This window comes from Argiope bruennichi, chromosome 6 (genome assembly GCF_947563725.1).
Source record: "Argiope bruennichi chromosome 6, qqArgBrue1.1, whole genome shotgun sequence".
Lineage (NCBI taxonomy): Eukaryota > Metazoa > Arthropoda > Arachnida > Araneae > Araneidae > Argiope > Argiope bruennichi.
The window spans coordinates 6,979,151-6,991,833 of NC_079156.1; the positions used below are offsets into that span (position 1 = coordinate 6,979,151).

Consider the following 12,683-nt stretch of genomic DNA (forward strand, 5'->3'; position numbering starts at 1 on the left):
GATAAGGACTATAAATTGCCAAAAAGAAAGATTTCTTGATTAAGAAAAGTTATTCATAATTTAAGTTATTTGCAAAAAAAATTAAAAAGTGCAAAGTATCATACTTTCATTTTCAAATGTTTATATTAATTTCATGCTTTTAATTTGTTTCGGAATAATTTTATGCCATTGTTAATTGAAAAAGCTTATATTAAATGTGATATACAAAGAATTTGACTTATCAGCCTTTTTTTTTAATGTTATAAATAAATGCATAGGTAATTTCTGTTATATTTTAAGTTAAAATATTTTGTCTCGATCTAACATTTAACAATTTAAATACGAGTAAAACGATACATGTCTACAACACCAAACAAACAAACAAAAAAAAAAAAAAAAAAAATCAATTAAATAATATGAAGTAAAAAGATATATGTATATATACTGGTGATTGCAGGAGTGCAAGATACACTTGCTAAATCAATTCCAAATGACAGTTGGAGTCAGAAGGTTAATGAGAGAGCCAAAATTTAAAGTAATTCTTAAATTAAGTCTCATTCTAGCTTTCTCCAACTCTGATAATTTTTTAAAAAATTTTTTAATGTAATAAATATTTTGCTTTTATTCCCCAAAAATGCCAATCAGTATTAAATACCAAAAATTTGTTTTAATGCAAAATTTTGAAAATCGCCATGCTTTAAAGAAGAAAACCATATAAATTGGAATAAATAAGTTGGAGTTCTGAAACCCTTATTTAAATTTATAAAATATTTTAGATATTCTGTTTTATCAAGAAATTTATTCTGAAACTTTTAACACAATTTAAAAATATTTCATATTTAGATTTTTACAGAAATGAAGCAATAAACTTAAAACATAAAAAAATTAATTTTTAAAACCACGAGTATACATAAAATCATTCTAAAAATAAATATTTAAAACTAAATACAAAAATATTTTTTCAGAAAATTAAAAAAAAAAAAACCTTGTTAAATAACATATCAGAGAATTTTATCAACATTTAATATTTATCTAAGCACCATAACTAAAATTAAAATAAGTGAAAATCCTTCAAAATAATTCGTCAATATGCGTGTAATTATTTGTGTAAAAATATAAAAAAGAAAAACCAAAATAAGTTGCAAAAAAAATTGTTACATTTAATAATTGTCTTCCACTAAGAATTTTATCATACAACAAATAACATTGCTGAATCAAACAAATACAAAAATACTATTAAAAAAATCGTAATCGCACATGCACTTTGCGCATATTCTTTACAGAAAAGTTGTTTACATTTCAGGCGCGAGAGTAGTTATGAATCAACTACTCTTTCCGAATTTTAGGAAAGCACGTATTTTTTTTTTCATCTTTTATTCCCCACCGGTATTTTAAATGTTAAATTTGTGATGAATATACAATAAAAATATTTTCTGAAACATTTGTAAGGTGGTTCAAATAAACACGCCCACTCTCCGAACAGTCAACTTATTATTAGCAATCGCAAGCAAGCGGTGAAAAGTGAAACCAATTTGCAAACATTTCAAACAATTCTTAAGAATATCCTCGTCACATATTTACATGATTAGGTATAGCATCTAACATGAGAGAGCTCAATATTTATCAAGGAAGGAAGATTTTTTTCCCAAGACGGACGGAGGGCAAACACGTACACCGTATTCACTTTCAACCGCTACACCGCCCAGCCCTCACCTTCGCACACGCACTTCACTAAGCCTAAAAATTTCAAAACAAGTTATATCGCAAGTACTTACTGTTTCGATCTGTTGTTTTCATCCCTCGATCTCGCAAATATCGGTAGGGTATGTTTATCCCAAGATAGTGTTGTAACTGATAGGAATGTTCACCGGGTGAATATTTACCAATATCCGAGCGTCGAACGCGAGGCCTAGGGAGGCCAGGCGCTACAGCACTGACGACCGACCGATTCCTCCTCTCCATTTCGCCCCCTCACGCACTTCGCCGATCCCCGTCCCTCTTTCGTAAAACCACTACACTACTCCCAAGAATGGGGGCATTCCTCCCTCCCCCTCGCCCCCATGCACCCACGAGCACATGCGCGGTCGGGTGTAGCCTTTACGCTGGGGAAAAGCATAAGTTGGGTTTTCAACACTTAATAACCTCGGAAGATTTTTTTTTTTTTTTTTTCCTTTTGGGGCTCAACAAATCTAATGAACTTGGGAGTACTTCACCTACTGCTGCTCGACGGAGTGCGGGCTCGCTAGAACCCTCTCCTCCGTCTTTTCGGAACGGGGGCATCCGAGGCAGGACAGTTTCGTTTGTTTACTATTATTATTTGTTTTCTCCCCTCGGATGCAATCACTGCCTTACTCAATAAACTATCGGAATGTCAGGAGTGCGTTTCTCCGCAAATCGCAAGTGCTAATTTACAGGCAAAAGAAAGCTTCATTGTAAAATGTCCATTTCAGGTGAAAATGTTTCACCATCTTGAGGTTATGAGAAGCCAGCACAAATATGAATTGAGACCCCCCCCCCAAGGAAATAAAAGATTTTTTTTTATCGTATGATTAGTGTTACGTCACAATGAGGAAGAAATATCAATATATTAGCGACCCTTTCGGTTTTAAAAAAAACATTAGTTAAACTTATCAAAAGTAAGCAAAATTGACAAAAAGATACTTTTATCTTTTAATGGTTTTGGTCTTATTTGTCACCTAAATATTCCAAATTCCATGTTGAAATCATCTGATATAATAACCTAGGGCTCATTTTTATTGACAACTATACTTCATTGTGATTATTTCTCTCTGTTTGTGTGTGCTTTTGGAAATTTTGGTCAAATTTCAGTATCTTATAGGGAGACCCCATTTGACCGTTCTTAAGGGCCTGACTGCTTTAAACATGTTAAACTTTATTCCTTAGTATGAATATAAAATTTTAGCTTCGTCACTTTTCACCACCTATGACAAATGTTTATATCTATTGTTTATTATTTATGCTTTTTACTAAAATTTTGACAACCTTTCAACATTATTTTCGGATTCTCATATTCAGTGATGCAAGATACCCAAGTATTCATTTTTAAGTGTAAATACTTAAAAATGAATGTTTCTTTTTCAGTTAGTTCTATCAATATGAGAAAGAGCAAGATAACGTATAAAAAATTTTAAAAAAAAACTATAAACCTTTTACAAAATTTTGTTTTTATAAAATCTTAAATTTTTTTAATCATCTGAAAAAGGCAGACGATTAAAAAATTATTCACATTAATTCGCATTTCACTATAAAATATCGATTTAAAAATCAATATGAATTATCACACTTAGAAAAAAAAAGTGGAGGTTGGTTTAAAAATGATAAAGCAAAGACAATGGAAATTAAAATGAACGATATATAATTTTTTTTAAGATTACAAGCCGTCTTCAGCGACCAGCTGTTCGTCAAAATCTTAATATTAAAGCTATTGGCAAACCATAAAACCAATCTCCCAGCCAGAACTACTGTAATGATATTACGAATTTTCATTATACACCATCAATGGACCCTGCTCACAATAAACAACCACTTTCGAATTAATATCTCGTATACATTATTTCACTGCACATTCTCTGCGGGTGAAAGCTTTGGCAGACTTCTTAAAATCACAACCATTAGATAAAATGTCTATATTTCGCCAATTTTTATTTGATATGAAAGCTCACAACCTCTGAAAAACCTTCAAGGATCGACTGCATTCATTTGCCACAATTTTGAAAGATATTGTAAAATAAAACTTAAGCCACCTTTTGTCCGTTTTCGCCAATATTCGCCACTTTGTAAGTACAACTAAGCCATAAAAATGTGCCAAATTTAATATGCAAACATAATTTAAAATAGTACCCTTTAAAAGAAAACCCTATAATAAGGCTTATTTCATAATCATTGGCCAATGTACTAACATTAACAGCATAACTACAGTCGCTAAAGTAGCTAGTATTAAAAATAATTTAAACATTTAAACATATTAAACAACTTTCATAAACTACATTTTATCACTACAAAAAAATAAAAAATATATATATAATTATAATAATGCAAGTAAAAAATATTTTAAATTATGCTCATACAATAATGATAGAGGATTCTGATTGTTTAGCTATACTTCAAAGTGTCGCTTTTATGAAGTTTGCGGTAAAAATGGCGAAATCTACCCCAACGTTGCGGATTCTGTGGGAAATTTCAATTAGAAATATCCTATGAAAATGGAAAAGTAGGGGGTAAATGATCACAAATGACACATTTATAGTTCACGAGCTTTCATATGAAAAACAGGAATTGGCAAAAGCTGATCACAGTTGGGTTTGGCGATTCATTAATTAGATTTATTATTATTACTCATAATTTTCACATGGGTGATTTAAGCATTAATCCAAATCGAATTCAGTCAAAGTTTGAATTCTTAGAAGAACTGCACCGATTATTCTTCCTGTAATAATGGTGCTAAACTAATAATGAATAATCTCTAATCCTTTTCAAAACATCCCCCCCCATAGTTCATTCTTTCTACTTTCTCGTACACGGAAAAAGAACCTTAATCGTCAAAAAAAAAAAAAAAAAAATTCTAACTCGAGATTTTTATGAATCTCCAGGTTTTAGATCTTCGATGAGTTCAAGAAACATATTTTTAGCATTATATCTGCCTGTGCAAAGATAACCCAAAGTTTTGAGCAAGATGGATGAAATTTAGTATAAGATCTTTAAGCCCAATGTCTAGATTTCTGCCAAATTCTGAGCAAAATTCATTCTGAGCAATTTTCCCTAAAATGTTTCCTATTTTTCTTAAAATTTTTCCCTATTAGGAAATCTGTATATCCAGATGTTCAAATATAAGTTAACACCATAACTACAGAAGAAGAAGAAAAAAAAAAAAAGAAAGACAGATAAATGGATAACATTTGGTACACAGATTTAGCATCTATATTGTAGACACTTATCAAATTCTGAGCCAAATCCAAAAAGGGATTGAACGTCTGTCGGTCTGTACTTTTAGAAGCATGTAAACACACTAACTCGAGAATGCAAGGATTTAGATATATTAAACCAGATATGCGACTTTGTGATTCCAACTATAATTCTGTGTCAAATTTTGATTTGAATCAATTCGGTGTCTAAAACTAATTCATTTTTAGCAGAGAGTATGCGAGAAAGTTTTGAAAAGATCATTGCGGCTGCTTCCCCCCCCGTAATGAACAAGATCTGTTTTTGGATGAATAAAGATCTTATTCATTGAACTACAAAGTGCAGATTCAAAATTCATTTGCTACTCAACTTCATAAACGAAAATTAAGCTATCAGATAAGTCAGATGACCTCTTGGCGTCACGGGATTTAAAATCTCTGAGGAATCAATATTCTTTCCTTCTCTTAAAACTTGTCAGAATTAGCTTTCCATAAAGGAGACATTGGAAGTACTTCTAACAAAATATTCTTAAAGTTATTAAATTATCTACAGACAATATGCAGGTATTCAACTCAAGGCATATTATTAGCTTTATTACTGGTTCCAAAATGCAAACAAATTCTTTTAATAATACAAGATTCAAAAAAATTGTTATTCTGTTTTAAATGTCAGTAAAATATCTAACAATTCCATTTCAATTTTAATGCCATTTAGACTTCATTGATATTACAACCTTAGTGTATTTATTTGGAATTCTGATGGTAATTTTTTTATAATTTAAAATTTTATAAACTATGTATAAGATTTATATATAAATTTTATATGTTTTAATATGACAAAGAAAGATTATTCCTTCATTCTTCATAAATGCTTTATTTTATAAACACCCAATTTTTTGGTATTTCCCCACAACTCGTAAAAATATACAAAAAATAAATATCAAATCAAGGTGTGTGTTTTTTTTTTAATGATTTTGGTATCGTGCGGAAATGTTTTGGAATAGCTCCATTAAAATTGTCCCAAGATTTAATCAATTTCATTTAATAACTAGCTGTCCTAGCAGTCTTGGCGTTAAAAAAAGTTGAAAAAAAAGGCAATGATAAAACATTTTTTCCAAATTTATATCGTGTGTGTTGAAAATTAAATCCCGAAATTAGTTCTGGCACGATGTGTTAAGAAATGTTACCGGATCAGTTAGAACCGTTAGGATCACACGGATCTCTTAGAAATCTGAAAAACTTTTTTCCATTTCGACGGTTATCTCATCGGGACAACTCGCCATTGTCCTATTGCGGTCAAATGATTATCCTGAAGTAGGCGTGGCCTTCCATTGAGCAAAATATGTGTCCTCGTGTGAACGCTCCTTAACTCGCTTTCTTGTCTGTTGTACACATTCTGCCATCGGGATGTCATCAGGAAATTAATTTAAACGTCATTGTCAAATTTATCAAACACAAGGTTAAAAAAGAAAATAATTCTATGAATAAAAAAGAGCTAGAGGGATAATATTCGGCACACAGATTTAGCATTTACATTGTAGGCATCTATCAAATTTTGAACCGAATTCAACAAAGGCTTGAACATCAGTAGTTTCAGAAGCACGTACACGCGACAATTTAAAAATGCAATGACTTTAAAACATATCCATTTCGGTATGTGATTTTTGTGACTGTCATTGTAATTCTGTGTCAAATTTTGATTTCAGTCAGTGGGACAAAACATGTCTTAAACAGAAGATCATCTTTATTAGAGAATATGCGAGAAAATTTTGGAAACGACTCTTGCTGATTTTTATCGATACATCCGACAACTTTTGCCTTATCATCAAACTGGGTTGCAAATGATTTCAGAGAATCCCACTGACTTGTGACAAATCTCTTTATTTCACCGGAAATTTTCATATATTATTCCCTTGTAAGATGATTCTTTACCATTTTTTTATGCCAGAAAATAACTTGTACATCAAGAGCCATTATTTTTTTTAACAAAACATACAGATGCTCATCGTTTAAAACTTTAAAAATATGTCAAGCTCATGTCCCGATCCCCAACTACAATGATTAACAACATGAACACCTAATTTTATCTTTTGTGCCGAATGAGAGGGGGGACGGTTAAAAAAAGCAGGGACTCGATCTGACGGATTTGCTGGAATTGATATCTATTTATTTTCGGATTCAAAGCACGAAACTAATTTGAAGATATGCTTCGCTGGTCCAGAGAATCACCCGGGGATGTTTCCCATGGACACCGAGAACCGCAGACCCCCCCCCCCTTCGATCGAGCTAAAAGGTGTTTCAGCTCGGGGGGGGGGGTGGCAACAGATCACTAAAAGACCACCAAAACAAATTGATTTTGATTCATTCACAATAGTAAACCCCTATTAAAAATATATTATTTTATCTTCCTGTTAAGTAACTAACAGTTTCCTAAGATCACTAATAACTTCAGTATTTAATAGGACAGACTACTTTCACCAGAGAAGAAATGTCCGTGATACATTTTCGTCAAACAAACAAACAAAAAATGTTCAGTCTCGAAAATCGGAATTGGCCCTGTCGCTTAATTAATAACAGGTTTAATAAAACTGTTTCTTAAAAGAACACTAAAAGAGAATTAAAAAGAAGTTTTATTTCGATAATTTTCTACTTTTTAAGCTTTAATTTACTATTGTAAATGTTACAGAATCTTTAAAACAAATTTTCTCAAATTCATTACTAAACGGCTCAACTCGGATGGAATCCAAATTTAACTGAAAGAATCAACAACCTTATGTTTAAATTCTGAAAATATTGAAATAGTGGACAGGTGTCGAGAATACACATATGTGTAAAAAATAAATCAATAAATTTTTTTTAAAAAAACCTGTTGCCGATTTAGAGTTGAATAAAACATTAATTACAAAATGCCATCTTTACAAACTTGATATAAATTAAAAGGGTACAAAAAATTCAATTTAGAAATGCTTTAAAGCTTTATTAGAGATTCTTAAATCATGCCCTGGGCCACAAACCCATAAATTGGCTCACATAATGTACCAAGTCACACTGATCTGTTTCTGATTCGTATGTGTTTGTAGATAAAATTATCTTGCCTTGAAACACTACTTTATAGTAGATAATGTAATTTTTGAAATGTATCTTTAATTTATTTCGTACTTTATTTTTCAACTGTAGCGATTTTTAGTTTCTCGTACAGGGAAAGTATTGTGATCATCAAAAAATCCGACGAATCTTGAACCACACGATTGATTTTGACAGATCTTCACGTTTCAGATCTCCAGGAGTTCGAAATACACATATTGGGAAAATATTTGTGATAAATTTAACTTAAAAATGCTTTGCGCTAGAAGGATGAAACTTGGTAGATGATCTCTATACAAAATCTGTATATTTCTATCAAATTTAGTGCAAAATTTATTCAGAGAAAGTGTTTGTCTGGCTTTCCGAATATCAGTTAACAAGGCAACTGCCAAACGAAGAGGGGTAGATGGATAACATTCTGAACAAAGATTTAACATCCACATTGTAGGGAACTATAGAATTTTGAGCCAAATTCAATAATTGGCTGATAGTCTTTCGGCCTGTACTTTCAGAAATATGCAAACGAGATAGCTCATAAACGCAATGACTTTAAACATATCAAATTTGGTATGCGATTTTGTGACTGCAATTGTGATTCTGTGTCAAATTTGAATTTCAGTCGGTTGGAAAAAAAAGGCGTCTAAAGCAGAAATTTATCTTCATTAGAGAGTACGCAAAAAAGTTGTGGGAGAGCACACTGATTTTTTTTTTTTTTTCAAAATGTTGAGCATGTCAAATATAAATTGCTTTCTTGTACAATTGTAAAAAACAAAGTTCGGTACACTGTTCATTTATTAAAATGACTTATTGACTGAAATTATTACCGATTCATTTATTAATTACGGTTATCAAAACTTAAGTATCAAAAATTCATCTTAATTTGCTTTTAATTAAAATTTTTTTTGCTCTTTGCAGCCGAGACCATTCAAATCCAGTTTGTCTTAATTTGAATTTCTGTATAAATCTGATTCTCACTGCGGGTCCATCAGCTTTAGCAAAGTTCTAAAGTATTCACATCCTCTGCACTACACGTTTTACAGAGTTAACATCTCTATAAATAAGTCCACACCAGGACCTGAACAATGGCCACTAGAGCTTCAACTTCCCACTTTGATCGTGCCAATTACTTCGTCCTCTTTCCCCATTGAGAAACAAGGAGATACCGAAGAGTTTCTATGAGATGAAATATGCCTCGGTCGCCCATTGTTTGTCACCTGACGTTCCAATAAATACCCCTCTACCTTCATTACGAACAGTCCATTCTTCGGAAGGGGAGATAGGCAAGGCAGCGGTTGGAAGGGAAGGGGAAGAGAAATGCAAAAACAGCAGTAAAAAAAAAAAGGCGCGACAGTGCACGAATTCGCACTGTCTCGTTCCAAAAGAAGACAAACATCACCACCAAAAAAAGTTACGCAAGGATAGAGCCGGGGAGAGTAAGTAAAAAAAAATTAAGTGACGCGAGCCAGAGAGGGAGAGAGAAAAGACAGAAGGGGTTAGGCAACAACAACAACCTCCATCATGCAACACTACCCCTGTCAGAGAGCTACAACTACCCTCCAGCGCTGAGGACTAGTTGGGCGGGAGGGGAGAATAGGGATTGGCATTCGGGGCAATGACCTCCCGGAGAAGGGGTGTAACCCTCCGGTCGGGTATATAATCAATACCCTTTTGGTAAAGCAGGGACTGGCAACCCCCATGCGGTCCCCCTCATGGCAAGTGCGTTTTCCGGGAGGGGATCTGGGTCAGAGCAACCTTGAGGAAGCCTCCCGCCGAAAGGGAATCGGAATGCGAGGCTTTCTCACATCTCCCCCTCCCCTTTCTCGGTTGAGATAAAGGGATGCTGCTGCTGCAACCCGAAAGGGGTTCTTGAACTCTCGGCGGAGGTTTTTCAAGGCAGCGCGAAAAGAACAACTAAGTCTCTCGCTTCACATGGAATCCCCGTTTTTTTATTTCTTACTGTGGTGTAGTTTTAGCTAACACAATGAATATAGTGAATAGCAGATGAATATCTGAGATAACAAGCGATGAAACAGCATTTTGATCGATAAGAAGCTTTATTACAAACTTTTTCAAAGGTGGTATCAATATTCTTCGATTTATGTAATTTTAAAAAGTAAATCGGATTTACATTCTTCTCGAAACAAAATGTTGTCAAAAAGTATAGAAAAAAAATTCTCTGATCAACCATATATATAGTAATGTACATGTTTTGTTAAAATGTACAATTTATAAATGTGTAGCATTTTTTTTAATTATTTTTTTACCATCCCACCACAAAAGGATTTCCACTTCACAATCTACCGTTTCTTTAAACTGCTATATAATTATAACAAAATATATGTTTGAAAAGATTTTCCGAGGAATTCCACATTATGACATATTTTGTGTCGAATAAAGAAGAAAGTCATTGCTGTTGTTGATCAACGTTCCACGATGCCTTACTGCTGACAGATTTGAGAAAGATACAGATCTACTATTTTGATAAAATTATTCTGCGCTCAACTGCACAGCATTCTTTCCGATAATATGTTCACATATTCATAAACACATTTTTTTTTATTTAATCTGTCAAAATTGTCACTGAAATCAATAATTTAGGTTTAAAAATTACTTTTCAAATTACATTTTTATATCTAACAGCGATTTACAGTTATTGAGTTCAGCTATGTACGACTTCACAGACAGTTTTCCCTTCAATAAATTTGGTCAACATTTTTATGAATATCTATAATTTTGAGGCAAAAAATTATATGTACAATTATTTTCTTGATCGAAGGGCGTTTGGATTATCGCGTACTCATACACATGCGTCCCCCCCCCCTTAAACTGAAGCGGAGACAGTGGCTCCCAAAACTTTCTCGCACACTCTCTAATAAAGGTGTTATCCCAGAGAAAAACTTGCATACTAATTGGCATTCAGTATTTAAGAAGTATTAAACTCTGGCATGGATTTAGCATTTTCACTAAATGTGTCGTGAAATTTTTGACGTTTAATCCAGTTTAATTCAGTAAATAATATCTGAAAATAAAATGTGTGTTTTAGTTGCGTTTTTCTCAATCGACTGAAATAAAAAAAAAAAAAATTGAGAAAGAACTACACTTGTAGTGACAAAATCGTATACCAAATTTGATCTATTTAAATCATTGCGTTTTTGAGTATCGCGTTTACATGCTTCTGAAAGTGCAGGCGGACAAGCGGTCAACCCCTTGTTGGGTTTGGATCAAAATAGGTGTTTACACTACGGATGTAAATATGTAAAATCTGTGTACAGTACTTTATGAAACTAGCTCTCTTCGTTTTGTACTAATCGTGTTAACTTATATTCGAACAGCCAGACAGACAGATTTATTCTGAAGTGTTTTTGAATCATCCTAGTCATCCTAACCGACACAGTCATAAGGCTAAAAATGTGTTTTTCGACTAAACGCGGAGATTAGTCTGAATCTCAAGTTCAAATTTTTTGATGACTACACTACATTTTCGATACTTCGTATACGAAAAAAAAAAAAAAAAAAAAAAAAAAAAAAATGTATGTAAGCGTGTAATGAAAATTTGCTATCACACGTCAGATATTTAATAAAACTATATTCAGCGTGGATATTTCGCGGAAATGAATCACTTTAATACACCGATTTGTAAATGGTCATTACTATTCTATAAGCGTATATTATCTTGATAAGAGTTTAGAGATTGATATTATCTTTAATTTACGCCATGTGACGGATACAATGCACTAATCGTTCAATAAGTTTTGTAAAGCAGATTCCTGGTAGTAATGTCTTAGGTAACAGCTGCTACTTTCTCGAAAATGAGTTTCAAAATTTTAATTACATTCTTAATTAAAAATCGAAATTTTAACGTCCTTCTACAATCATTTCGGAGTATATTATCGCATAAACCTGCCATTTTAAAATTTAAAAAATTAGCTTTATAGTCATAATTTTTAAAGATATTATTAAGCCCGCGCAACAACAATATTTGTTATTATTTTAGTACTGTGTTTATGCAGATACATCACACGGCGAAATTAAAACATATTTATTTAATGCGTTATCGTTGCCATAGTCGATTTAATTTTTAAAAATAGTATATATACACACGAGTCAAGTCTAATATTTTATCATGAGACCGTTTCGGAATAGAGGAATCATACTTTAAATTTTTTTATAAAATGTTTTTTTCAACTATATAATGTATGTATACCAATGTCTGCGCGAAAATTTACAATTTGTAAATAATAGTATATATATGTGCTGTCTATGCCGCTCTTTTTACTCATTGCCGAATGGCAACTGTCAAATGTAAAAACACTGTAGAGATGTTTCAAACTTCTTCTTTGAACGTTTCTACAGTTGCATTTAATGCAACGTTTCGCTAACTAATGAAATAGAAAATTATTAGAAATGTTCTAGATAACGCTCACCAGAAACTATCATTCAGAGGAAAGAAGGTGTAAAATTATTTAAAAAATAGTCGTCAAACTAAGTTTAATCGGGTTCAAAAAGAAGCTTAATCACAACCAGATGAGTAATGACTATGACTTACAACTGAAAATGGATGACCGCAACTTCTAAAACTATCATCTCATAAAAATGGTTTTTGTGTCATCTTGAAGCTTAAAACATCTTTTAATTGATATGAATTTCATTTCTGTACAATATTTCCTTTATTTTCAATATTTTTTTTTAATATAATAAACA

At 32.4% G+C, this 12,683-nt stretch overlaps 1 protein-coding gene across 2 annotated transcripts in view; it reads right to left on the minus strand.

Moving 5' to 3' along the window:
• Positions 1-12,683, minus strand: part of LOC129971382 (zinc finger protein 761-like) — a 50,746-nt gene that overhangs the window by 15,437 nt on the left and 22,626 nt on the right. The window contains exon 1 of one of the 2 annotated variants that reach the window (XM_056085097.1): positions 1,755-2,064. The exons of the other annotated variant lie outside the window; for it this stretch is intronic. The gene's annotated coding sequence lies outside the window, so the exon portion shown is untranslated. Of the gene's footprint in view, positions 1-1,754; positions 2,065-12,683 lie in introns of those variants that run through there. 2 annotated transcript variants of the gene reach the window in all.